At 44.4% G+C, this 26,700-nt stretch overlaps 1 long non-coding RNA gene across 1 annotated transcript; it reads left to right on the top strand.

The window, feature by feature from the left end:
- The first annotated feature begins 227 nt into the window (after nt 1–227).
- On the top strand, nt 228–13,062 carry LOC118452045. Its single transcript, XR_004841677.1, has 3 exons — nt 228–338; nt 6,618–6,620; nt 13,052–13,062. It is a non-coding gene; the product is annotated as an uncharacterized LOC118452045 (long non-coding RNA).
- Nucleotides 13,063–26,700: the final 13,638 nt, after the last annotated feature.

Here is a 26,700-nt window from a genome sequence, read left to right as displayed (position 1 = left end):
ACATTCCAATTAATCACCACTGCTTTTTCTGTATTTTAATAGATACACACAGATATCATTCCCTTTATCTATGGACCACCCTTGTGAAGTGTCTGTAGAATGTCCATAAATGTCCACAAAATGTCCATTGAGTTAATTTAGTCCATGACTTTGGGATCCATCTTCTATGGTGGTCACTCAGAACAGGAGAAGTGGCGTGTTGCCTGGAATTACTGGGCACCAAAGCCAGCTCAGGTTGGTCACTGCTGCACTTGCACTGCTTCTTGTAAGGCTTGTCCTCCAATGGTTCGGGTGGTTCCTGCTATAGTAATTCCTGTAACATGCAACTCAAATCATGGGTTACGAGAGTTTAAAGGTATTTCCATTACAATCTCCACTCCTGATCCCTTTGGACCAGACCATCATGTTTGTATTGGGTCAAGCTGCATAGCGCTGTGCTTTCTATTGGTATGTAGAAAGTGGTTAATAACACACCAATGTTTTGGCTACTTCTGAGCAGCGCTCAAACAGCATCAAGGCTGTGTCTCCAACATTCCCCCACCACCACCAGTGGGCTGGAAGGGGGCAAGATCTTGGGAGGGGATGTAGTCAAGACACCTGACCCAAACCAACCAAAGGGATATTCCATACAATATGGACGTCAGCTCAGATATAAAAACTAAGGGAAAAGGAAGGGGGGGGGGAGCGGATTTGTCTTTTATGATGTTTTGTCTTCCGGAACAACAACTATGCATACTGAAGCCCTGCTTCCTGGGAAGTGGCTGGACATCGCCTGCTAATGGGAAGTAGAGAATAAAATCTTGTTTTCCTTTTGCTACCGTGCGTGGCTTTTGCTTTTGCTTTTTTTTATTAAACTACCTTTATCTTGACCCACAAGCTTGCTTTCTTTTCCATCTTATTCTCTCCCCATCTGTCCTGCTGAGGAGGGGAGCAATAGAGCAGCTTGGTGGCACCTGGCATCCAGCCAAGGTCAAACCACCACAATGTTTAACGTTGCAATGAACTCCTCCCCTTGCCCCTGCTCTGGCTTGGACTTATCCACAGCCTGCAGTCCCGCAGGGGTGTACCTGCTCCAAGTGGAGCCTTATCTATGAGCCACACTCTCTCCAGGGGAGATGCCTGCTGCGGCATAGACTTATCCACAGCCACAGTCTCTTGAGGTGCACCTGTTCCAGCGTAGCCTTCTCCTTTGGAGCAAATCCTCCTAGAAGCTATTTCCAGGCATGAGAATGGCAAGAAGGTGACTGGGAGCAGTCAGCATAGATTTAGCAAGGGCAAAGGACTATGACCAACCTCATTGCCTTCTCTGACAAAGTGACTGACCCTGTGGACAAGGTGAGGCCAGTGGATGTTGTATACCTTGGCTTTAGCAAGGCCTTTAACACAGTCTCTTACAGTTTCCACATAAACAAATATGGCCTGGATAAGTGGATGATAAGGGTGGAAACTTGGCTGACCTACTGATGTCAGAGGTGTGATCAGTGGTGCAAAGTCCGGCTGGCAGCTAGCATATTAGTGGGGTCCCTTGGGGACTGTGACTGACCAATAAACCCCTACAATGAAAGAAGGCTCAGTAGAGATGGCCAAGGGCGATGTGCCTGTGAAGCTCAGAGAATAACGCAGGGTGTGACTGATCACGGGTGGTTGCAAAGAAGCTGACTTTGTCTCAACACAAAGGGGACCAGAGGATGGCTTTTGTTGTAGATAACTGGCTATGGCAGTTGAATGGTTCAGCTGGTGGTGTAAATTTTTCTTTCTGAATTCATTAAAAGAGTGCGAGTGTGTCCTTGAGTTAGGCAGACTAGCATGGGGGGAGTGAATACCGGGCTCAGCCCATCATAAAATATAAAAACTAAACAACTAACAAAAGAATTTTGAAGAGAGAAACGGGCTTGAGCTGGCTTCAACCCAGGTATTCCTTCCTGGGGACTGGGGATGCAGAGCATCATGATGGTGAGCATAGTATAGAGACTGGTAATGGGAATAACACTGGGATTGTGATTGAACAATTACTATATTTTTCCAAGTGTAACTTAACATTTGTATTGTGTTTTCAGTATATTTTGTATCTTCCTGCTAAATCAGAATTCCCGTGAAACATCAACTATCTTCAAATAAGTCAAATTGATATTAAACATTATACCCTCCATGCATGGAATATCTAAAAGAACCTGATCAGAGAAAATTGGACTCTGACAGGGATCAGTACTGGGACTGTAGTGTTTAAAGTCTTTATTAAAGACCTTGATGATAGGACTCTCAGCAAGAGTGCAGATGCCACCAAATTGGAAGCAGTTGTCAGTATGCTGAAGTGCATGGCTGCTATTCAGAGGGACCTAGACAAGCTGGACAAGTGGGCTGACAGGTACCTCGTGAAGTTCAACAAAAACAAATGCAAAGTCCTGCACTGGGAATGGAATAACCCCATGCAACCATACAGGCTGTGGCTGGCTGTCTAGGAAGAAGCTCTGCAGAAAAAGACCTGGGGGTCCTGGTGGACAACCAGTTGACCATGAGCTAACAATGTGCTCTTGTGGCAAAGCAGCCTGACAGTGTCCTGGCATGGGGGTAACATGAGACCACCAAGCTGGCTGAGGCGCTGGCACATGATGTGCAAGGAGAGGCTGAGAGAGCTGGGTCTGTCCAGCCTGGAGAAGAGAAGGCAAAGGGGAGACCTTATTGCTTTTTGCAACTACCTGATTGCAGGATGCAGAGAATACAGAACCAGACTTTTCTCTAAGGTGCACAGGGAAAGGATGGAAAGGCACAAGTTGGAATATGAGAAATTCCATGTACATATTAGGATTTTTTTTTCCCCCAGAGCGTGGTCACACTCTCAGGCAAATTGGCCCAGCAAGGTTACAGGGTCTCCATCCTTGGAGGTGTTCAAGGCTCAGCTGGACACAACGCTGGGCAGCCTGACCTAATTAGACCTGCTCTGAGCAGGAGATTGGACTGATACCTCTGGAGGTCCCTTCCAGCCTAAATTATTCTGTGATGCTTTTTTTTTTTTTAAGTAGAGCATCTTCTTTCCTAGAAGCATTACAATACACTGCATTGACTATGAGGTTTGGGGAATGATCAGGGAAGAGGAAGGAGAGGAATTTCCCCTTCCAGGTTAGTTTGTTTGACATCTTAGATATTGATTTGCTTGTGTGTCTTGTGGGGGGATTTGCTTATGCCCACAGCCTGTCATACAATTTTCGTGGGCACATCTCTCTTTCCTTCTTTCCCTTGCTCACTACCCATAGCGGGCAGCAGGCTCAGAATTAAGAGTCCATCAGCTTAACTAAAATTTCTGTGCTGAATATTTTGCTGAAAGTTAATAGTCTCAGCACAACAAAAAGTGAGACTTATACAGTGGGAGACAAAGGTAAAGAGAGGCTAGTTAGTTGTTTGGTTTAGTAACTAATATTCACATGCACAGTACTCATTTCTGTAAGGACCATTGTATTTATACTTGCAGAATAAAGCAATGAGACATAAGCTTAACACAGTTTCTAATCATCACAAAAGCTTTCTTGAAAAACCAGACTCTTAGCAGATCTTCTAAACCACTGTGTCAGACTTGGCAAATGTAAGAGAGAGGATGTACATTGGAGCTTTCTCCTAAGGAAAGGAGATTTTCTCTTTAAGCATGTTTTATGCATGTGCTTTTGTAAACCAAATCTAACAGCTAGTTCCTTCACAGTAGACTTGTAAATCTTTTTCTGGGGGAATACAGTCACACAGGAGCATTGTGCGTCTGTTATTATATCACTAGAGCCATGGTGGTGTCAAAAAACATACCTTTATATATCTTGGAAAACGTACCCCATTGTGCTATTGCCTTTGAAGAACACTTGATGTTAAAACATCTCCAGAACCTATTGTACAAACTCTACAAGGCTGCCTCCACTTACTGCTCCACTGATAGGGACTATATAATCTTCTTTGCCTTAAACCGTTATATGCTCAGCACCCAACTGTCCGACTTAACAATGGCAACTTGTCAACTGTTGACCTCTGCAGATCCTTCAGCTCAACTTCCCTCAAACAAAACCGATTTCTGTTTGCGTGGGTGGTATAAGCAAGAGTATTTTAACGTGTTCCCTAGACTAGGTGACCTAACCACGCTCTCCATTATGCAGTGGTCTTTCTGCAGCTGTGACTGCAGGGTTAAAAGTAACCGTCAGGGCCCTGGCAGCATTTACCTCCCACCCCAAGAAGCCCAGCTGCCTGGACACTCGGCCAATGCTGATAAGCAGCTGCCTGGCCTTGAACAGAGCTCTCTCAGACAAAGCTAGCATGTGTTTCTGTGGGGGCTGCCCCTGCTTCTTTTGGGAACTGTGTTTAAGCCAAGAGTCTAGTCCTGACCCCCACCTGAGCTGGGCTGCAGCTGCCTCGCAGCCGTGCCTGTGCCTGGCCGCTGGCAAGTGGCGTGCAGTGGTGGCTACTCACGGGGCTATGGCTTCTCTCGCTCTCCAGCTGCTGCGCTGCATTGCAGGCATCAGGGAGTAGCGAGAACGGGAGCTGGCGGTGCCGCACAGGAGTGAGGAGAGCCAGCCGTGAGCCACCCCACCGACAGGGAGCCCCGATGCAGAGTGGCAAGTCTGGGTCGGGATCAGGGCTAGAGACAGCAGTCAAGGTCAGACACAGCTCAGGGCAGGTGATGGGGCAGGTCTGAGTCCCAGCTGGGAAGCAGAGCCGCTGGGTCTGAGTCAGGGCCAGGCTGGCGAAGGTCCGAGACTGAGCATGGACATTGCTGCCCAGCGGCAGTGTAGCACCAGCAAGGGCTGGTGGTAAAACTGCAGTTTAAAAGCAGTTTCCAAAGGAAAGAGGGGGGAGACCCTCACATCCTGCTTTCTTTGCAACAGCTCTGGTTGGCAAAGGAGCTGGTCTTGGACTCAGACAGCTAAACTCTTTCCAGCCAAACACCTAGAAGGGGGATGACATCAAGATGCTGTGGCTAGTAACTTTGTTCACAGCATTTCTGTGCCAGGAGTCTGTGCCGTCATCGTGAGGGGTTTGTTTATGCCTTTCCTTACTTGGAGGAGAAGGAAAATTATGAATGACAAGGCGAAGCAACGGTGTCCCCCATTCACATATATTTGTATAGCATGGCCTCACACTAGCCCGTGACATGAGAATCTCAGCTCCTGCCACTTGTTTCTTACTCCAAAGCTACTTTCACTCCTTTGGCACTGCTCATGGCTTATGTTTGCCTGGAGCTCTTGCTTAATGTTGCCTGGATTTTCTTGAATAGCTTTCCAGAAAGACCAGATCCACCTTCTTTCTGTAGCGAGTGACATGACCAAGCTTCAGGCCTGAAGCAACCCAACTGCCACTCATCTTGCACTTGTTGTAGCATGGTGGTTTGTGGGAGCAAGAACAGGACACCTCTGGCTGATGCTGATGCCTCAGAGCAACACAGGAGGTTGGTATTCATAGTCACTGCAGCTTTTATGGGTTGGTCCCAACAGTCAGCAATGAAAATACACCACAGTGTTAGGACTGGTGGATCACCACTGAGCTATTCAGGGAGATTCTTCCATTATGAAGATGAAACCTATCCTGCTGACAGCTCCCAGGCTGGATTTCATCCACAGGTACTTCCACTCCCTTTTTTTCTCAAATAAGCTTCCTACTGCCTTGGGACATCTCCTGTGCCTGACAGAACCCTGGCACTGTGCCTGTGCTAGGCTTCTAGAGGTAGGAGCCATCATGTCCACCACGGCTATCCAGTGCATCCCCAGCAAGAAAAAAAAGGAAGTTGTACTGCATGCAAAAGAAACTCCCAATAAAAAATCCAACAAAAGAGGAAAATTTAAGCATATGACCCCAAAGTACCAGGCTGATCAGATGCCTTGGCAGTCATACCTGTTCTTTAGTTTCAGTACATTTTTTTAATAGAAGAGAGGTCTTCTTTTCAGCAATCTCAACTTTCCACAAAAATAAGCATACTGTCATGGAAAGCATACACTTTTTGAAAAGGTTAGCAGAGTCAGCAACCACCAAACCCCATTTTGACATAGTTTTCATCCACCCCCCTGGTTGGACTAGCAGGAAGTCCCCAATTAGAAGCTTCTTTTGCAGACCAGCCAAGTCTGGCAAAAAATCACTCTAGCCTTCCTTAGTGAGTGGGGGATTACCCTTACCCAGACTTAGTTATAAAATCCTAGCCCTTTGCCATGTGGACCGTTCCTACAACCTCTGCAGAATCTAGAGTCACTGTAGCTAAAACTCTCCTTCGTCAGCAAAGACTGTGCAAATTTCAGCCTATGATTCATGACAAAGTCTGTTCAGGAATATCTGGCTTGCTTTCTAGTCACTGTTTTTGTTGGCTTCATGGTGGAAAAGAATTTTAATAACTGTCTTTAGAGTCCTTTATTTTGTGCATTACATACCAACCAGTCTTTTCATTCATCTATTCAATTCTTTCTAGACTAGCAGTTCTCTACAAGTTTTCCTATTTCAAATTGCCATTTATGAAATATTAATTCCTTTGAAATCAGTAATGATGAAAACTTCTGTTGTGGTTTAACCTGGCTGGCAACTAAGCACCATGCAGCCCTCTGTGGGATGGAGGAGAGAATCGGAAAAAGAAAAAAAAGTAAGACCTGTGGGCTGAGATAGAGACAGTTTAATAAGAAAGAAGAATAACAATAGTGATAATAATAATGGTAAGAGAATATACAGAATATATAAAACAAGTGATGCAAAATGCAATTGCTCACCACCCGCTGCAATTGCTCACCACCCACCGACCGATGCCCAGCCCGTCCCGAGCCGCGAGCAGTCCCCGAGCTGCGAGCAGTCTCCCTGCAACCAACTGACCGACTAATTCCCCACGAGAATGACGTTATATGGTATGGAATAGCTCTTTGGTCAGTTTGGGTTAGCTGTGCTAGCTGTGCTCCCTCCCAGCTTGTTATGCACCTGGCCGAGCAGGAGAAGCTCAAAAAGTCCTTGAGTAGTCTGAGCACTACTTGGCAACAACTAAAAGCATCAGTGTGTTATCAACATACTTCTGGTACTAAATCCAAAACACAGCGCTGTGCTAGCTACTATGAAGAAAATTAACTCTATCCCAGCCGAAACCAGCACAACTTCTCTTTTCTCTATTGCTGCCCACTGTGGGAAGCACTTGCATTGGAGAAACTTTTCCAGAGGAACTCATGGTATCCAGGGGATGTATTAATTACACAGGCAATGGACTGCCTACAGCTTCTACTGACGTTCTGCCCGTAGGTTTGACAGGGGATAACAGACAATGCCAGAGCTTATGATCATGAGTCCTTTTCTTCTTATCAGCTGTGTGCTGTTCCACAGGTGAGCCAGTTATGGGCAGAGCTGCCAATCATCAATACTTCAGACGAGAATCATAGAATCAGAAAATCATAGAATCGTTTAGGTTGGAAAAGACCTTTAAGATCACCAAGTCCAACTGTTAACCTAACGCTGCCAAGTCCACCACTAAACCATGCCCTTAAGAGCCACATCTACCAGTCTTTTAAATACCTCCAGGGATGGGGACTCCACCACTTCCCTGCTTCAAGCTTGTCCAATGCTTGATAACCCTTCTGGTGAAGAAATTTTTCCTAATTCCTAATCTAAACCTCCCCTGGCATAACTTGAGGCCATTTCCTCTTGTCCTACAGCTTGTTACTTGGGAGAAGAGGCCAACCCCCACCTCGCTACAGCCTCCTGTCAGGCAGTTGTAGAGGGCGATAAGGTCTCCCCTCAGCCTCCTTTTCTCCAGGCCAAACAACCCCAGTTCGCTCAGCTGCTCCCCATCAAGCAGACATTTAAGGAGATATTCACACCATCTAAGCTAAAGAATCTTTTCTAGACTGTGCTTCAGCTGGACACTCAGGGGGCTAACACAAGGAGCCTGAGAGAGCTGACTGAAGCACGCTGTTCTGTGAAGTTAGGCAGATACAACATTTTGATCAATATTCCTGTGAAATGAGCTGTTGGATGAAGTTCCCTCCTCATCTCTGCAGCCTCTGTCATGACTGTTTCACTGTACTTAGATTCTGGTGTCATTGTTTTGGGGGTTTCACTTCCCTCTTTCAGCCAAAGATAGAGCCACAGAGGCCCAGCAACAACATTACTACATTACCAAATTTACTAACCACATACTAACGTTCATGGCTTGACTGCTGCTTGGGACACCTTCTATCACAGAAGGCGGAGGGGTCTGTTAGAAGGTCAATGCAACTGGGCTAATCCTTGCTGTAAGGGTTGTCTCAGGGAAGAAGTGCTCAGTTCAAATAATTTAAATAAAAAACAGGGTCAAAGGGGTTTAATTAACAGCACATATTTCACCGACAATCAGTAATCTATACCTTAAGGATCAATATTGGTGATACAACAGATAAACCACAATACTAGGCACTTACAAAATCTCAATAACTGCCTACACATTTCTGAAGACCCTTCTATTACTAATTTCAAGAAATTCTAATTGCACACACATGCAAACACACACACAGAGTCACACAGACATGCACAAACCTCTCCTCTTGTAGGACAAGCAACCTCCCCAACCTTCGGAAAGTAAGGGTTCCCCTTACTTGTGCTTATGTTATGGACCAAGCAGGTTGCCTGGCCTAAGCAGGAGTCAGGATGCCGGCAGGGTGACTTCTGGCAGTGCCAAACCAGGTTTTGGCTGCTGCTGTTTCCAGTCTAAGGTCTCTCCCCTCTTTCTTAAAAATTTTCATGCTTCTCTTGTACTTCTTTTCATGATGCTTCTTTGTTTCGAAAACCTCCTTGAAATTCCCTAATTACTGTTTCATCTGGGTGATGATCACATTCCTCTTTAACACAATCAGTTTTGGGCTCCTGCCTTCCAGATAATTTTTATATTTCATCCACACATTCCCTGTGCACTCATATTTTTGTTCTAACAGGTGAGCTTCTTTAGGTCATCTGCCAAGGCTGGGACATAAGTACCCCCAAAAGGTGTAAATCCTCCAGGTAAGCTTATGTCAGCCAAGGGGGACTTTGTGTCAGTAGAGTTAAACCAAAAAGCAAATTTTCCGATACAAGCGGCATTCTCATGGTTGTTGGTAGTAGGAAAAGAGAAGGAAAATTTTTGTCTCTGGATCACATTTCTCTCAACCTGTCAGAGCAGAGGTGCTAGGGAAAACTTTGTAGTGCAAACTCATTGAATGAAGCAATGTTGAAAGACCCTGCGTGTGGAAATAAGAAGATTAGGGAGCAAACCCTCCCTGGAAATTCATTTAACATAACGTTTAACATCTTGTTAAATGATAAGCACACCTTTGTCAGGCTTACAGATCGCGTGAAACTGCGAGGAGCAGTTGCTATGCTGAGAAGTAGGCCTGCCACTCAGAGGGATCCTGACAGGAATCTCATGAAGCTCAACAGGAGCAAATGTAAAGTCCTGCCCCTGGAAGGGAGTAACCCCACGCAACCATACAGGCTGGGGCTGACTGTCTAAGCAGCAGCTCTGCAGAAAAGGACCCAGGGTTCCTAGTGGGCAACCAGTTGTCCAGGAGCCAGCGATGTGACCTTGTGGCAAAGAAGCCCATTGGCATCCTGGGCTGCGTTAGTACGAGTGTAGCCAGCAGGACCAGGGGAGCGATCCTTCCCCTCTCCTTGGCACATGTGAGACCACGTTTGGAGTTCTGTGCCCAGTTTTGGGCCCCCCAGTACAAGAGGGATAACGAAATACTGGCACAAGAGTAATGGGAGACCACTGAGCTGGCTGAGGCTCTGGCACAGGACATGTGAGTAAAGGCTGAGAGAACTCAGTCTGTCTAGCCTGGAACAGAGAAAGCAAAGGTGAGACCTTATTGTCTGTTCTACTGTGAAAAGTGTGGAGGGAGATGGTTACACAGACGAAGGAGCTAGACTCTCAAGATGCACAGGGAAAGGACAAGAGGCAAAGATACACAGAAGAGATATTCCAGTTAGATATGATGAAAAAACTCTTCCCTGTAAGGGTGGTCTAACACTGGGATAGGTGCCCAGAGTGGCCGTCGGATCTCTGTCTTTGGAGTTACTCAAAGCTTGACTAGAAAAGGTCCTCAGAAAAATCCATCTAACCTTGAAGATGGCGCTGCTGTGAACAGGAGGCTGGATGACCAGACCTCTGGAAATCCCCTCCAGCCTGAATTATTTTGTGATTCTATAAGGAGGGGAGGAGGAGCGATAGCAGCTTCCACCCTCCATTAAAGATTTCAGCTTGAAACCTCACATGGGTTGAAACTGCAGTTGAACGAACACAGGCGCATAGAGAGCGGGACAGGGTGGAAAGGACATGCTGTTCTTATCAGCACCATCTGGTCTAGTGTGTTCTGCATTGTTGTACAGGGGCTGATCCTTCAGCACTGCCTATTGCCTCCTCCAACACCACATCCACATCTGGTCCCCGCTGTGCTCTATTGCCTCAGGCCTCATCATAGCTTTTTATGACCCTGTGGGATAATTGCTGGAGGTGACTTAGAAATTAAACTTCTACTCACATTTTAAGGAAAGGTACAGCATTGAAGAAGCTTCCAGGGTGGGGCGCAGCTGACACGCAAGGAATCCATTCGACAGAATTTGCCCAGGCCTGCAACCTTATATGTTAGCAACACCAGGGGAACTTGGTGGGCTGACTCTAAGAGGAACTGCACAGAGGGTGGAGCAGAGTGGAGACACCGTGGCCAAGCTCTGTGGTAATATGGGAACTTGAAGGTACCATGGAACTGATAGGCTGCAGATTTGCTACTCCGGGCCAATGGTCTGTCATCTTTTTGACAAAATGCTGTCCTTTTGGTGAACTTTGCTCATTATAATATTGTTATAATACTGAAACACACCTCCATCCCAGAAGCTACCCACCTCCAAGGTGCAACCACCCCTCACTGGGCTTGTGCTTTGAATTTTTCTAGTTTGTACATTTAAAAGCAAAGTGAAAGAATATAACACCAATCATAACAAAGGTGTGTATGACTAGAGTCACTCAAGTTCCACCTGAAAGCTAAAAAAATAGTATAAAATAGCTTAAGAGAGAGAGAGGATATTAGGGAAGATACCATCACGTACCACTCTGATTTCTGGGATCAGTTGATGGGCTGAGTCTCTCTTCCCCCCCATTGGGATGCCTTCGGGTCAGATTTGAACTCTTGGTTATACCAAGTGCCTCCCTGGGAAACTTATAAATCTCTATAGTGTCACTTTATATCTTTTAACACGTTTGTAGCCAGGCAGTGTTACTCATACTCTTGGTATTTGCACATGCTCAGACAGTGAATTTATCACCAGCAATCCAAAAGAACCTGTGTATCTGTTGCTTTAATAAACTGCACTATTCATTAATCTAGCCATGGTAGTTCTCATTGAACATGACCAAACTCTTTAAGCGTGGCCGTGGTAGTTCATGGAATGCGACTAGACTGAAGGTGTATCCCGTTATTTGTGTGTCCGTAATCATGATAGTTCAGTACACTGAATGCGACTGGATTTAAAACGACGAATTGGGCATCACTCCAGATTACTTTAACCTTTAATGCAACAGACCTACCTAGTTGCAGATACCCCGTTTTCTGGGCTTCCAAGTTCTCCTGCTTGCTTGGAAAAGGCCCTTTTTCAAGGCCAGCAACCTTGTCTGCTGCTCTTCCTAGCTAGCTATCTGTCTCTGAACTTCTGAAGGACAGATGGACTGACCTCTGTATTCCAGTATTCTCATTAGCCAGGTCCCTTTTGTCTGCATTGTTCAAGATTAGAAATTTCTTCCTAGCGCTGTAGTTCTGTGCAAGCCCAAACCTTCTAGCCATCAGCTAAAGGTGCTTGTTACAGTGGTCAGCATGCTCTGCTACAGTCATTTCATCCCAGTTGCTCATTTGTTCTATTAGTGGTCTTTACAAACATTGCCTAGTATTTGCCAGTTGTTACCATAAGGCTGAATTCACAAGAAGTGAATTCACAGTGAAGGCAAGATGGCGAGTCTCTTGAGTACCTCAGTCTCTCTTCAGCAATAGCCCCTGCCGTGAGACAGTGGGATGCTGAAAATCTGCAGAAGTTGCTTGCAGCTCTTTGGGCTGGGTAAAAGATTATTACGACTTAGAGCCTGTGGAGTAAGCTGATAGTAGAGGAAAATTATAAGAATTTAAAGAGAAAGAAAAATGAAGCTAATGAAAATGAAGCTAAGCTCCAACCCAAACCAAATGTTTAGACTGTAAAAAAAAAAATATATATATATATCTCCACAGAATTTCCAGTCATAAAGGATGGAAACAATGAAGAAAAAACCATCAGGAATAATAGGGCAGTTTGCAAGCTGGATTGTTTTCCGCTTGTCTGCTAAGACACCATATCTCATGCTGCCAGTCCAAAGCACAAGAATTTTTCACCTGGGTCTTCCCAGTCTCCTTTTCCAGGATCAGCAGGACCAGCATCTCGCATGACTGTGGTACCAGGCTGGAGCTTTTCTCCTCGCTGGATGCCTCCTGGCCCACCAGCAGGAAGAAAGCTGAAGCAGTGGCTGGTGGGCAGGATTGCTGAGGCTGTCAATGACTCAGAAAGTCAAGAGGGATTAAAGCAGCCCTTTTGAGAGGCACAGCTGCTGGTGAGTTCGTAACCACTAGATGGAACCCAAACACTTTGCATTAATTCACTCAGCAGCTGTAGGGAGTCAATCCTGGCTTTTAGGTGAGGCTGCGGTTCTGGTAGCTGAGTGTCAACACCTGCGCTCAGTAGCATAAGGCATGTATGGAAATACAGTTAGTGTTCCCAAAATATGGGTAATTCATTCACTCCAGTGAGCAGGGACACTGAATATTTTATGTCCAAACCATGGAAATGTTGCTGGTTCCTACTGCGTGGCACAAAAAACTCAAATGATTTGATGAAGAGCGCTGGGATACATCCTGCATTAGATAGACCACCAGCGTGTGATTTTGGGTAAGTCATTTAACCTGACTGTGGCTTGGTTCCCCTATCGCTAAACTGAGTTTTGAAACTATCTGCCTTGAAGTGTGCTGAGTGTCCAATACATTATTCTTGAAATGATTTAGTACACTTAGTTGGGGTACATCATGCCAATACACAGTGGCAGACAAAAATGTGGTCGTTCTCTACCACAAATTCTGCACGCTGCTGTCCTCCAGGTTTCTGGGCAGCAGGAAAAGGAGACTCCAGGCATTTTCTTATGGCCCACTGAATACAACAAACTAAAGAAGAGCTATCGCTCATTTCTGAAAAGCTTTGTGTGTTTAATTGTTATTAAAGAATAACCAGTATTACAAAGCCTAGAGGCCCCAGGCAAGATCAGGTCTCTGTTGTACTGTGTCTTGTACAAACACAGAGTAAGAGGAATTCCTTCCCTTAAGCAGGTTACAGTCTTCATAGAAAAAAATGTACCTGGGGACAAAGAAAGCAAGCAGTGCCCTAGTAAACGCAAGCAAGCCATCGCTTTACGCAAGGGAATTCAGAGGGAAAAGAGTAGCTCAGCAGCTGGTGTAAAGCTGACATAGCACCACTGATGCCATGAGTTTACAGCATTTTATACCAGCTGAGGATATGCCCAAGGTAGGTGAAGTGTCTTTCTTAATGTCATATTCAAAGCCTAGCCTGGAGTTGAACCAGAGCTTCGGAATCCTAATCACAAGGCTTTCCTTTTCATGCGCTTACTTTCCCACAAGACAGCTCCTGGAAGAGCAGCTTGCTTGTCTCAGATCGTGGTCCTCAAGGGCTCAGCTGAAGCATCATTGCACCTTGCTGGGATTTTAGATGGGCACACAGTGACGTGGAGAAAGACTAGTTCAGATCTGAAAAAGAAGAGACTGAAAAATTGTAATTCATGGTTTTAAAGGAGTATCAGGTGGAAGGAAAGTAGAATTCTCGCTATTACCAAGCAAATTTTAAAAATAAATGCAAATTCAAAGTGATGCATGATGATTAAATGCTGTCTTTTTTCACTGTACACAGTGTGATATATTGCTGCCTAACCTTTTATCAGATAACTGAGTTGTGTATTAATAGAATATATTGGTCCAGACGAATTAGTGGCCTGTAAAAGTCATAAAAGATTATTTTTCCTTACCTGCATTGGGATGATATTGTGACTATATTAATAGCAGCCATGCAGCACAGTGCAATGTGGAGATATTTCGTTTCTCAAGACATATGGGAGGCAGATGGCTCCAAAATATTGCTCGACAGTTACTTTACCTTTCAAATAAAAAACCCACCAGAAATAACTGGTAACTATTCTGAGAAATGTTTGTAAGGTATCCAGATGAAGATTTAAAAAAAAAAAAAAAGAACCATTTTTATCAATTTGTATTTATAAACAAAAGGCACACCAAGAAACCAGTGAAAGTCGCCAGAATATTGAAAATGGAGCAGGAAAACCTGCTCTGTTAGTAGGAGACTAATGGTCCCTCTGGTCTACTGTCCTTCAGAGAAAGAAAAGCCAAATCTCCTACATGTTGCTGACTGCCAAAAGCGTGCAGGGAAAGTGGTAGGGAAGTTGGTTCCTAATTTAATTTGTTCATTATATGAAATTAATGAATTGATGGTGGAGCAGTCCAAAACTGTAACTTAAATGTTTGTAGAGTGTTTAGTCTTTTAGACTCCCAGATGCAGACTGAGGGTTTAACAGGAACAGTTTACAGAACCTAATTAGAAGCCAGTGAAGTTCTCTTTGGAGGGGTTCAACTAGGAGAGTAGAACTCCGGGTAAGACATTAATGGGCCAAGTTAGTACCAGTCACACAAAAAAGATACAGAAGAAGACAGAGGATGAGTGCTATACAAGCAGCAAGCCAGTCATCCTGATTCACAGACCATGCTAAGGACATCGCATTTCCCACTTCTGACAATTCTTCCCATCTGTGCAGCGTTATTAAAGCAAGACACAAAAATTTTGCTTTGCAATGCTAGTGACTAGAGGAAGATCAGTCAAATTAAGTTCTTGGATTGAGAAGAGGTTGAACAAGGTGGTTTTGTTTTGGTTTGGTTTGGTTTTTTAATCGAAGGCTTGCTCTGCACGTGAACTCTGAATTTCCTGGCTTTGGTCAGTGCTCTTCTCCTTGTTTCACAAATGCTAAAAACCGAACAACTCCATCCTCCAGCTCTGGGGAAAAAAGCAGTTTGCCTCAGAGACCTTCTTCAGTCTTCTTGGAAATAAGAACAGAAATGAAATGAAGAAAGCAAATGACTTGTGAAAATAGAGTAGAAGGGTTGTTGTAGCAGTCTCAGCATAAGAAAGAGGCTGTGCTTGTAATGATAAATTTTATTAATCTGATATAAAGTGGTAGAACTTTAAAACAGTAACTAACATTTTAATGACTCATTGCTGATCCTCTTAAGAGAGTAAGTAATAAATGCCTATTCAGCTCTTACCTCGCTTTCATAAAACTGTGTTTTATACTGACCACACAGAAATGCTGTCTTCCAGATTGAGACTACTGACACGCACTCACACCTTGTGCTTAATTACAAAATCCCTGTGGTCTTGGCTGGAGACAGTTTTCCTGGACTTTGGGCTTGATTATCTTCTGTGATATGCAAGCATCTGCTCATCGGAGGGTACAAGTCTGTATTAAGAAAAGCTGGTACTCATGTGCAACATTCACAAGTGATTAAGGCTTTACAATTAGTTTAATCCTATTCCATCTATTCTGGAATGGTTCTGCCTCCAGGAAAGGGCAGCTAACTGATTTTCATTTTCCAAATAGTAGTTTAACAAATGACAAGAAGTTTAAAAATTAAATATAGGATCATGTGTTTCTCCAAGCAGACTGTACTCTCATGCTTGGGAAGAAATTGGAAATTGCATGGGAGTTACATGCTACTACAGTGCGGTCTTACCAGCTCCAGGATGCTTTCCCTTCCAGCTCTGAATGCCTGCAGAGACAAAGTGCAAAGATGGTGAGTGCTCGGAGCAGAAACAGAAAGGGGAGTGAGATAAGTTAGTTTTGGTGATTCCAGCAAAAATAAATGGGGTGGATTTTGTCAAGCTTTTTTCTATTTAACTGTCAGTTGTGATTATAAGCCAGAATTCACAACGCTAGTTGACATTGGCCTTTTATGCACTGTGCAGCTTCGTCTGACTAGAGTAGGACCAGCGGCAAAGCTCTGTAGGAGGGACTGAGTTCAAGGAGGTCTGCATGATGCCTGTGCTCCCCTAATGTCCATGATCAATATAGTTGTAGATGATACAACCGAAGGATCCCGGAGGGTGGCTCATCCGACCAGCCATGAAGTGACTTCTTTAGGGTGAGATGAATTGTTCTTTAGGCTTCCTTGACTGTATTGATGAGCAGTGCAATTCAGTTTCCCAATTCCAGGCACCTAGGGCCACCTGAGGTGTCATGCCATATTTGCCAGCTTTCCAGCCAACGCTACAGAAGGTCACTGTGTCTCCCACAGACCTTGTGCCATATCCACCTGCCCCAGTACTCTGTTCTCTCAGGCTAGTTAGGGACATAGACAGACTGACAGATGCATAGAAGTTGGTGTCTTTATCTGGAGGCAAATTTCCACCCTCTTCCACTCTAACGTTATGAGGCCAACAACATCTCGGAAGTCCAACCTTTGCCTGTAGAGCAGTGATGCTTCAAGTCAATAGCGTTGCACAGTTGGTGTGCAGTAAGGCCACAGAGTGACAGTATCACAGAGGAGCTCTGTGCTTCCCTAAAGGTTGAATGAACAGAAAGATGAATAGAAAGAACTACCTTAGACCACTGACTCAAGTCTAAAAAACTCTTAAAAGCCCCAAATCTTTCTCTCATAAAATATGAAGCATGGTTGACTAACAAAGGCAAAACTACAAGCTTTGGTCTGAATCAGATAGCATAAAAAATAAAAGGTGGTCCATAAGTTTTACTCTGCTGTGGTGACTGATGGACAACAAGAGTGGTAATTGTTTGCAAACCAGTCCTGGAAACCTCTTGACTGTTCTGGGATGCAGAAACTCAATCGGTGGATGAATGCAGCAGTAATCAGCATTTTACCTGAAAAATATGACCAACACTCTTTTAGTTGAAGACTGAAATTATAAGGAGCATAAATATGGTGAATTAATGTAGGAGCATATGTTAGAATGGACAAAAAGCTGAAAGAGAAAGGGAAAACATCACGCTGTTGACAGCATTTACTCTGGATTAAAAGGCAGTGATGCTTTTCAGGCATGGAGGAAATCACCAAGCCAGTGTAGTGTAGGACAGATTAAGGTTGTGGCAAAAAATTGGAATCAGCATTTGTAGTTTTTAATCTTCATGCAATTTTCCTTTAGATTTGTTCATCACTTGGACAGGTTTTTACATATATTTATATACCTAAATATCTAAAGATGTGCTTAGAGTTGTTTTCAAGAGCATTTAGATTTCTTGCAAATCGTACTTAGCATTTCCCGCAGCTGTGAGCATCCCGTGGCTAAGCGGGAAGGTGTCCTTGCTTATTGTTTGTCATGTGTAGCGCAAGTCAGTTCAGCACCTATTAGCACTACAAAGAACCAGCCACCCATGGCTGCACCCATACCAGCAATTTAAACAGTGTCAAGGAACATCCCCAGCTATGGGAACACAGTCACCTACCCCATTCAGTCATTAGAGCGGTCCTTGGTGGGACCTTTTGGTTTGTACCAACCAGCATGCTCCCGAGCAAAGCCTGGGCATGGTTCAGGAGTTAACGTGGGCTAGGGACTACCCCTCAAAGGAGATTGGGGTGTAACCAGGCTGATTTGGAGGGGTGAGCTTACTAGTGAGGTTTTTGGCTTTCCCATGCCGGTTGGCAGGAGGGCCAGAGAACTGCCTCAGGGACACTACGTTTACCCATATACACGTTACCTGAGAGTACCAGATACAGTCTGGATGCACTGGCTAATTAACCTTGCTGGGAACAGGAAGATATTATCCCAGTTAAATCACTGCTCTAACAAGGTTGCAGCACCTCCATTATCTGCAGTGCCCTGGGCATGTCCAGATGTCCCATCATGACAGGCACTGGCCAGATGCAGATTGTTTCTACCTGCCCGTGGGCAGGAAGGCTTTGCATCCAGCAGTTTCCCTCACGGCTGGCACTATGTGCCAAGGTAGCATATTTTTTTGCATCCCATCCATGGACGAACATAGACTTCTGCAGCACTGAATGTGTATGATACGATAGACTGGAGTTCTTCCTGAATATTTGCATGTAACAAACCTTTCGCCTGTCCCGTAAGCTGTATCACCCTTAAGCTCCTCGTGACACTCGCCAGCTTTCTCCGCTCTCAGACACAGACATAGCACACCGGGCTTTCTCCAGGGCTCAGACTTTCTCCTATGCTGTAGACAGGCCAGCAAATTAGCCCCTAGACATCTCTCTTGGCTTTCAGCCCTTTCTAGCTTAGGAGAAACTAACAGATGTGCCCTTTTGCTGTTCTGCTCTGAGCTCATTACAGGTTTCCAGGCAGGGGAAATTAGCAAAGTCTCCTTAGCATCTGCCTTTTCCAGCTGAGGAGGAGTCACACACAGACCAGCTCCTCAGCCCTGGATATCTGATCCTATTTGGGCACAGATCCCTGTAAGTTTGCTGCCAAAACTGTCCCCCTCCTTTGCTGCTTGTGCCAGGCCCAGCCGGTCCTCCCGGGCGCATGTACCTTTTCTCTCACAGGGGAAAGGACCTTGCTGTGCTTCAAGAGGTCAGTGCCTTCATGGCCTTGCTCTGGAGAATTTGCAATTGGTTTAGATGAGGAGGCAGAAAACCAAACAAAACCTCTAAGGCTTTAGCTATATTTCTTTAACGGGGGTAAAAGAAGCCATGGATCTGTTGTCAATCAGTTGCCATGGTTATTTATTTTTCTTAAAGCCTCAGGTCCTACAGCCCAGTAATTACCTGAGAAACTTGGTTCTTGCTTTAGAAGAAATACTAATAACAGCTGTGGATAAAGGTGTGGAAATACATGGCAAAACAAGAAAGTTAAAAGAAAACCCAATGGGGGCAGATGCATGCATGTGAAGTGGGGGAGGATGATGGTTGACCGGGCCACATCCTGAGTGGCATGTCCCCACACCCGATCATCTGATGAGGAACAACCTCAGTGTCAATTCATGTGACAAGGGCCCATGCCAGACCCAGCCATGCAAAGAGGAAGGGAAACACCATCCTACCAGGCCACCCAATTAGGCAAAGAGGAAGGTGTCTTCCTCCTCCTCTCTCCCAGCTGCGTCACCTCACCTGGCTCCAGTGCCGGCAGAGGCCGGCTGTCACATTGGGCTGTGAACCAGAGAGTTTCGAGCACTCAGAGCAGGCAGCAGGAGGCAAGGAAGCGCGGGTTAATCACAGATCCCTCATTTGGCAAAGCAACATTGCAAAGTGAATTTTGCTGGTGATGTTTTAGAGCTTGCTGGCTTTTAAGTAAGTGTCTACATGGGGAGCAAACCCTTCATCATTGATCAACCATTATCATGACTGATAATCACGGGGACTGTTAACGCTGTTAAACCCATTGTGGTGGTGCCTTAGCAAAAACTGAGTTCTGTAATGTAAGAAAAGGCCTTTGCAGGCCTTTGCAGGTTCTTATTTACTTGTAGTAACTTCAATATTAACAATGAAATCTAGAAAAACCTTTACAACTGTTTCTTTCACCAGCAGAGTATTACTGGGAATCAAGGTGATACCGTTACGGTGTCTAATAGTGGGGCAACGAGTTATAGGAGACTCTTACCTAGGATGTGGAAGAGTTAACTCACATTGGGGTGGGGGGGGGCACGGGTGCGGGGCTTTGAACCAAGAAGGGATACTAATTTTCTGAAGAAGTTGGTCTCATTGAGCCTCAAAATGTTGGAGCTTGGTGCAGGAGTTGTCAAGGGAAATGCATACATCCTGTGAAATGCATTGGGCCAGGTGGACAAGATAATCACAAAAAAGGTAGGGGTTGATGAAGTTATCGGAGTTTATTCCAGTTTTATGCAGATATAAATCCTCCTATGCTAAGCCACTGGCCTTATTACAATAGATGCCACAATCCTGTAACTGCTTGCCCTTCAGAGGGAGCCAGACAGCACCACTGCCTCTGCTGGATATATTTTTAGCCTTGGAGCTATGATGGAGCCACCACAGTAATATTAAGCAAAAGCAAATACACCGCAAGCACAATCGGGACAGCCTGGAATGTGTGTTTGCACAACATTGGCTTAAACTCCTGCTATGGTCAGTGGAGACAAAGAGATAACTGCCTGTTCCTCCGACCCGTTTCAGACACCTGCAGTAGGATGAGATTAACTTCCAGTCACTAAAGCAAGATCTTTCCCTCTCAATGCCACAAAGTGCTAGGGGAACGACCGATTTGGACCCCCACCTCTATTGATTGCAATTAATGTTTTTTCCTTCGTGTCCATCAGTAAAGGGGTTTAACATCTGAGGAAGGAAAGGGCATCTGGATCTCCTTTGAATTCTGCTTGGCCATATTAAGAACTGACCAGTACTGAATGGGTCAACAGAGTTAGGAAACTTAGGAAATATCCAAGTATCAGAACAAACAGATAAGAATATTAATATGGGAATTAACTACTCAGATTGTGAGAATGGGAAATTATATAAATTGAAATCTGGAAAGACAAGATTAATGGGGGAAATCCAATGTTACAACAGTGATCGCTGTACTGGGTCAGTGGCTGCTCCAGGCACCGTGCCAATGGCCACTCCGTATGGGCTACTTTTGAAATACTAAATGGAAGAGTTTGGCCTTTTTGTGGTAAATGGAAAAAGATACCAAACAAATTGTAATTAACCAAATGATATGATGGTCAAAACAAAGAAAAGATGAAATTCTCCCATTTAAAATTAAATCAAATGCTTTGTAATATGACACAGATAAATACTTTACAATTATGGGATGCAACATCAGTGCCCGTAGGGAAATACAGAACAACATATTTCTAATACCAGACACTCGAGAGACTATTTATTTAAATTGCATGAAGATTTACACTTCACTAATCTCATTATGAGCCGTACATAGGAAACATGGGTTGAAGCACATTATACGATAAAATTAGACCTTAAAAGATTATCACATTCATAAGGATCTTCTCCTAAATACAGGTAGCAAGACACTTTATATTTTGCAACACCTGGCTCCAGAAAGTAATGCTGTTAGAAAACGTTAATGCTGTTAGACTTGTTTAACAAGCGATTTCTCTTCCAGGATTCCTTTTTCAATTGAAAGCCATCATTAACACCTGTCAGATCCATATAAACATGTTCACCTTTCCAATCACGTGACCTAGGTGTATTGATAGCTTATGTGTGTTCTGAATTTGTGTCTCTGAGGTGGTAAATTAAGTGACAAAATGAACCTTTTCTCCCATGCAATGACGGTATCTAGCTCCTGTGTTGCTTTTTCCTCCATACTCTGTGCTCAGCTGCTTTACCACTGTTCTCGTTTATGTTTTGTGAGAAAGTTGGAACAGAGGGGTAAACTCGCATGCGCAAATTCCCCCAGCAAGGTACTAAACCCCAAGCTTTTGTGTTCTCTGGCACCCTGGAGGTAAGGATGGCATTGTAGTACCACACTGCCGATGACACCGTGACACTTGTACAGCCTGGCACTCTGGGGTTGACCACTGCCTCCAGACACATTGGACAAATTTGTGATCAGCAGTGGGCAAAGTGGCAGCTTTGATTTAAAATCACGTGCCTATTTGAAAGGACCAAGGAGATGTTCCCATCTTTTATATCAGCCATCCATCGCCATTTGGAGGACAATTGCCCAGCTGGGCGCTTCGCCCACTGTGGCTCACTGCATCCAGACAATAATGATATTTTCTATAGAATTGCCAGACACATGGATCTGTCTATCCTCATCACGCTGCATCAGCACATGCTCTGCATAGGCATCTCAAAGTGCTTCAGCTCCTGGAGCTCAGATCAAAGGTTTGTGCTTTCCACCTGGTGCAAAGAGGCCAAGGAGGTCCTCCCACAGATAGGCATGTTTCAGCATAAACACTGCTGGAACATGAAACATGCACATGCCTGATCTATCTCCTAATTATCTTATCTATAGAATCAGGGTATGTGTACATCCATCATGTTGCAATCTAGTTAGGGCCTCGGCAAATACCAAGGTTAGCGTTGGGAGAGCCATAGCAATTAATTCAACCAGGCTCTGGCCTGGTTCAAGGACAAAGACCTGCCAAGTCTCACAAGGGGGAGTGTGAAATTCATGCCCCTGTTTTATCAGCCCCTCTTGCAGCCCTTGCTGCTGCTTCTCTGCTTTTTGCCCAAGGGCCACCTTGTGGCGTGCTGGTAACCACAGACCTGCTGGCCCACCGTGTGTGGCCTGTGGGCTCCGAAGCTGTGCAGGGCAGTCGCAGACCCACATGGGGGACAGGATGATGAGAAACCTCCTTTGGGTCCAAAGTGAGCCACTGTGGAGGGGCTCAGCTCCTGCCCTGTCACATGGCCAGGAACATGACTTTGGTGACCACAGGCTCAAGAGATCAGAAGATAGGGTTACTGATGGACATCACCTCTGGGGCCATTACACCTGTGGCTCTTGCCTGCACATTTGTTCCCATGTGTCTCTGTGCCTTTGCCTCAGGAAAGCTAATGTCACATTCATCGGGGAGGGGGGGGAGAGTAGAGTGCAGACAGGTGAGGACCATGATTTAAAAGACTGAAAAGGAGGTCCATTGAATTACACTGACTCATAAGCAAAATAGATTAAAATACCTTGACAGGATCAGCTGTTTCAATTTTCCTTCTGTAGAAAATGACATAAGATTACAGCATTTTCCTTCATAAGCTATCTCTGGTTCCCAAAGACAAATTTAATTCATAATAGTCTTAGCGCACGTTGCCTCTCAGACACCTTAAGAGAGTCTTCATGGATCCATGTAACTTACCTTTTTACAAACAGCTTGAGGTAACTTCTTTTCCACTTGCTGTCACTGAATCATCTATAAACTGAGGGCTTATAGACAATCTGTATTTTTAAATGCCAAATTATGAAACAAGCTGGTTCTATATTGCCATAGAGATCCACTCATTGCAGCAGCCTGTATGTACACTTAAATGTTATTTCACCCTGGGACTCCAATAGGACTCTGCTGGTCTTGGTGGCAGCCATTTAGCCCCTGGAAGAAGTTGAAGAATTATTTCATAAAAGAGCAGCTAAGTTTTATTCTGATATTCTTTCTTTATTGAAAATAGCAGCAAATTTTTCACAACTGATTTAGATCACTTGATGTTTGTAGTTAAATTAAATCAAGAAATATTTTTAAGTTTGGCCTTTTCCCACCCACTTTTTTCCTTTCGTCTTTTTTGATTGGGAAAAGAAGTGAAAAATCTCATAAAAGTCAGCTTCTGATTTTTATTTTCATTTGGAACAAAACTTTTTTTTTCTTGCTTGAGCACACACACATACCCATAAAAATAAATTTTCTTAAGCAAACTGCACAAAGTCTTGTCAGTCATCAAGCACTCATGGCACTGACCTCTAGAGTTTTTGATTATTGGAGTTCTGTTTTACAGAAACTAGGAAGCAACCTTTCAATCAGCTTATTTTTTGTATAATAATGTGGCACTCGGCATTGAAGAAGGCATTTTAAATAGAGCCAGCTGGTGGCAAGTGTTTTCAGGGAGGAAGCCTGGACTTGTGATTTTCCTCACTTTCCTCATTACAGATTTGGTATCTTTAAACTGTAATACTTATCGAATTTCCTCATCCTTCCCTCTATGCTGTGTTAGTCAGACTTCCTGGCTGGTGGACAGCTAGAAGGCTCAATAAACCTTACAGGAGCCACCCTGTTGATTTTGGGATCTTTGCAGACAAAGGTATTGTAGACACTACACAAGCTGCTGGGAAAAAAAAAAAACAAACCCACAAACTTGTTATTTCTGCTGCAAAGATATTCTGAAGTTTCCCATCTCATAAGGAAGTTTGAGGAAGGACTCCCTATGTCTTGAGAGATTCATCTGTGGGAAGGTGTCTCAAGGAGGGACATCTAGGACATGCCCTCTTCACCTCTGCTCTCTGGGCAGGTTTTGATGGAAGACATATCATCTCCCCATGGAGCAGGAGGATGTGCCATTCAGCCTTATGCATGTTCTTACCCACTCAGTTAGTGAGAGGTTTAGAGTCATAGAGCAAGAGAATCCAGTCACTATCTTGGTTACAAATAGGTGTTGTAATTTCCATCAAATATAACAAATGAAGTAGAGCATCTGTCTTCGAAAAGGAACACACATCGTTTGAGAAAATAAGCTGCAGCATGGGAAATCTTTTATTGATGAACTCTATCTTCATTACTGGATGATTAAGTTGTGGATTTTTTTGTTTTTTATCATTTAAGGCATCATGTCATCAACATTAGAAAATGGCTTAAGCAGCAGTGCCCCCAAAGTCAAACCATGGCATAAAGAGCCAATAGATCTAGTTGCCACAAATATTGTCACTGTCATTTGCTGTTGATCCCCAGAGAGGAACCAAAGGTAAAGTACAGTCTTTGTAGAAAGTTCCTTCAACTTTGAAATTCATTCCTTTTCACAGCCTGTGACATGCTGGTTTTTGCCATTGAAAAACATGATGCAAGATGCCTCAGTTTGCCACGGCTCCCTCTTCGTCTGGGCAGGTAGCCAGGATCTCTCTCGTGGGTGGAGGTGAAAAAGGGAAAGACGAGTTCTGATGTGTCAAGAGCTGCTGCTTTGAATGTTGCTTGGTTTTAACTTCATGAAGCACATTTCCATAGCAAAATGGTGGGCACAGTAGATTTTTTTTCTGTCTGTTTTTGTTCTTTAAATAAATGAGCACTTGGTTATGGACAGGAGGGCAGATGTGAGGAAAAGAAGGGGTAGTTTATTTCTGCGAAGTGTTAGAGATGCTACTGGACTTTTCTCTTTTTCTCAAAGGGGGAAAATTTGTGAGCTGTTTAGCATTCAGATATAGATAGAGATTCATTTACATACGTTTGTGTCCAGCATTTTTTTAATGTCAGCCTAGCATACAAAATTTACACATGTATACAAGGGCCCTCCTCTGGAAGAAGAGGAAAGAGAAATGGATTTTTAAAGAAAGCAATAACTTATGTCTCTATGTGCCACAGGTGGCCAGAGTCTCTGTGCCCCTTGTGGAGTGATCCAAATTTGTAAAAAGTGAGCCTAGTGTTGATCTCCAGTATATCCACATCCACCTGTTGGAAACTATGGACCTACTTGGATATACACTGTTATATGTGGGATAACATATGTATGGTACCGTGGCCTTGGTACAGTGAATAGCAACTGTGCGTAAAACTACCGTTGCATTTGGCTAGGTTTGCTTCCTGCAGGGCAAGAGGCTGCCCAGTGTGGAAGCGACAAAACATGATGAGCTGGTGTTTGTGTTTATGTCTCTTCAGGTCAGCAAGCTTTGGTAACGAGACCTGCTCCTGGCAGACTGGGACGCTGAAGTATCTCTGGTGTCCCTGGGAAGGGCAGGGGAATATAAGAGGTCTATACTAACCACAAACACTGTTGACACAGTGAATAAAGCTCTCTTCATTACCTTTTCCATTACAAGAGCCAGGGGCCATCAGATGATGCTTTTAGAAGGCAGGCTGGGAACAAACAAGTGGCAATCATGCAGGTGTTGGTAAACCTGCGGCACTCCTTGCTAAAGCATGTGGTGCATGCAAAAGCCTCACAGGAGCTCAAGAAGCAATTAGCCAACTACTTGGAAGAAAAATCTATCGAGGGCTACTGACAAATGACATGAGGTTCAGAAGATGCTCTGAGCTAAAAAAGTCAAAGCCTGGGAAGTAACTTGGGGGAAACAGCACATGTGCTTTTCCTGTTATGACTCTTTGCTAGGTGTCTGCTCAGGGACTCTGTCAGAAATAAGGCGCTGCACTAGATGGATCCTTAGTCTCAGCCAGCATAATCCTTCCTGTGTGTTTATATTCCTCTTGAGGAAGACTTGGAGTGCCACACCACCTGCAAGTGCCATATCTGAACGAGACCACATGGAAATTGGCTGCTTGGGAACTTTTGCTTTCTGAGACTTTCCCAGGCCTAGAAAAGGAATGTAACAAACCAGTCCCCATTTCCATTGCTTTCTAATGCCAGGCCCTGTTGCGGATGGAGTGAGAGGGAGGCAAAAATAATATAGTTTATTGGTGTAAAACAGTGAGTTAACAAAGTTCAGTGGTAAATGCGACAATAGTTTATAAGATTCGATGGCAAGGTACACTTTGTTATTTACTGCACAGAGGACAGGGTCAGACAAAACTGTCAGGGAGACCCTCCCATTGAGTCATGAGGTTCAGAAAAGATGCCCTTGCTTTCTAAACTCCCTCAGAGAGGAGTCTAGGTGCAGCTGGATCCAATCCTAGTCCCAGACTTGGTCAATGGTTTACGTCTAAAGGATTATATATGCGCAATCAATGTCACTTAGCTAAGATTTCAAAGTTAGCATGCTGTTAGTCACTTACCGAGAATCTGTTGCAGTAAGGAATCTCTCAGCCTCGAGGAGGAACCTTGAGAGGCATCCCTGCTCAAGGGGAGATCCTGGTGTGCAGCCCGCTGCCGTGCAGGAGAGCTCAAAGGGCTCTTGGGCTGCTCACTATTGATGGGCGTAAGGTAATTGGCTCATAGTCATGTCTGCATACTGACCACTGTGCTTAGGTGGGCACATTCCACAATAGCCCTTAGCTATTGTATTGTTACCTGTCTCCTCTGCATCCACTGGGTGCATCCTTCATGACCAGACACAGACCAGACACATCTATCACCACCGCCC

The sequence above is a fragment of the Egretta garzetta genome, unplaced genomic scaffold (genome assembly GCF_000687185.1).
Source record: "Egretta garzetta isolate BGI_Z169 unplaced genomic scaffold, ASM68718v1 scaffold293, whole genome shotgun sequence".
In the NCBI taxonomy this organism is placed as follows: domain Eukaryota; kingdom Metazoa; phylum Chordata; class Aves; order Pelecaniformes; family Ardeidae; genus Egretta; species Egretta garzetta.
Note: the sequence above shows the minus strand (reverse complement) of the source record. Positions and strands in the feature narration are given on the sequence as shown.